At 46.1% G+C, this 2,181-nt stretch overlaps 1 non-coding gene across 1 annotated transcript; it reads right to left on the bottom strand.

Moving 5' to 3' along the window:
- Window positions 1-265: 265 nt before the first annotated feature.
- On the bottom strand, window positions 266-339 carry TRNAI-GAU. The gene has a single exon. It is a non-coding gene; the product is annotated as a tRNA-Ile (tRNA).
- Window positions 340-2,181: the final 1,842 nt, after the last annotated feature.

Raw genomic sequence — 2,181 nt, 5'->3', positions numbered from 1 at the left:
TGTGAGATTTTCTAGCTTATTTCCTTTTTTCCGGTTAGCTAATAGATACTCCCTCTGTCCCATAATATAAGAACATTTCTAAAACTATATTAGTTTAAAAAACGTTTTTATATTATGAGACAGAGGTAGTAGATACTAAAAAAACAGATGGTGGTGCTCCTTCATGGATCGTTTGCTGGGCTATCCGTTTTGGGCCGTAAGGGCTATATATATATATAGTATATATACAAGAAAGGAAAGCATAATCGCAATTAAGAAAAAGGATTAGTCCCGACGGGGCTTGAACCCGTGACTTCTGGTACATCGGACCAGCGCTCTAACCAGCTGAGCTACAGGACTTAATTGTTTTGTAGATAGTCCTTTTTTATTAAAATAATAGACAGCTTTTTTGATACTTCAATAATTGAGAATACCAAAGAACGGCGAAATCAAGACGCGTGAGAGTTAGGCTCCATTTATCTTAATATCCACTCTCACGGCCATCGGTTTATCGAGAAACAAGAACCTAGGCAAGCTTCGAGCTCTCACAACTATTAGAGACATCCGGCCTTCCATCTCGATTCCTTGATGCACTTTCGGCCGTTGGATCGCGCGCTTGGAAGGCCTAGGCCGTCGGACCGAACATGAGCACTATTGCAATGAATAGTTTCACTCCCGGTGTGCCACCGCGTGCTATTACAGTGCACCACCAAGGGAATTTTTGTCATTTTACGCATAGGCGTATAAAAGGGCAACAACTTCCCTTGTGAAGACCTAAGACGCCTCCTCCAACACTAGTGTGGCCCTCTCTCCATCCCGCCTCGCCCCTCTGTCTCTTTATCCCTCCAATCACAGGAGCAGCCCGCGCATCCCTGCCCCGCCGCCGTCATCTCCTGCGACCCATTCCCCCGACGCCCCCTCGGCCCAGGCTAACCATAGCGCTACGGCCGCCATGCCCCCGCCGTCTGCTCGGCAGGAGGAAGAGCGAGGCCGCAAACGGATCTGGAGATTGAATCGGGCTCCAATGGCTCCTGCGCAGCGTGATGCCTGTTAAGGTGATCTTGTTGTACATCCGTTCTTCCACTGTCCTAGGTTCTCCATGCTTCGATTGATTTTTATTTTGCCTTTAATTTTTTACGCAGGGTGGTTGCTATCTCGCGGATCTCTACTCGTTCTCTTGGTGCCGGTGGCGTTCCTGCGACTGCTATGTAGATGGACCTGGAGGTTGAAACTCTTTTCTCTCTGTTCGTTTGGATTCTCCTCACGATTATGTGTAGAGCTTGTTCGTGTGCTGCTTGATGAGTTTCTTCTCCTCTAATCTTGTGTGCTGGATTAGTGATTTTTATTTTCTTCTTGTGGAGGAGATTCTCAGGTTTAGCTAGCTAGGTTCCAAAGAAGAGATTTTTCTTTGTCTTTCTTGTTTTGTTTGTACCTTGCTTGACTTGACACACAACAGCCTCGTGTGTGTTGCCGTCGCCATCGTCCCGCCCCAACGGGTGTCTCTGCCGCCGCTGCCGCATCCTCTTGCTGGTCTTCTCGCATTTGTCCTTGCACCGACGCCAGCCATACGTGTCGTGGCCGTGGACGCAAGCGCCGCAGGAATGGATAGGTATGAGATGCACGTACTCTACGCTAGACTTTATTCGGCAGGTGTTATTCTCCGGGCAATGATAAGCAGGTTATCTCTTTGAGACTTATCCCTTGTACGTGCGGTGCAGCAGCTAGACCTGCACATGGTCACGGCTTGCACGTTCGGCCTGTCCTGATCATCTTGCACGGGTAGTCAAGCCAAATAGCCGTCAATTTAGCTAGCTAGCTAGTAACCCCATGCACGCATGGGATTTCTATCATAGCATGTACGTGAGCTATGTCCATGCATAGCTCTTTGCATGTACACGTACATCCACTTGCTCGTTAAGTGAGGCTCATTAGATGATGCATGTGTAGACATAATTAAATAATGCTCCATCCATCTTGATGACCCTCTGATGAAAAATCCACGTATTGTCCAATGTTATGTATACATGCTTGTACGTATATATTGGTGCCATATTTTTATATATGATAAGTACAAAATTACGACAAAGTCTCAATGAACATTACTGAATTATCTTGATTGAGAAATCAAATAAAAGAATACATAGTGATGTATAAGGTTCGATGAAAAACCGAGGGAGCGGTGGATAATTATGCTTCATTAAA

This window comes from Triticum urartu, chromosome 6 (assembly GCF_003073215.2).
Source record: "Triticum urartu cultivar G1812 chromosome 6, Tu2.1, whole genome shotgun sequence".
NCBI lineage: Eukaryota > Viridiplantae > Streptophyta > Magnoliopsida > Poales > Poaceae > Triticum > Triticum urartu.
This window is presented reverse-complemented; position numbering and strand designations above follow the sequence as displayed.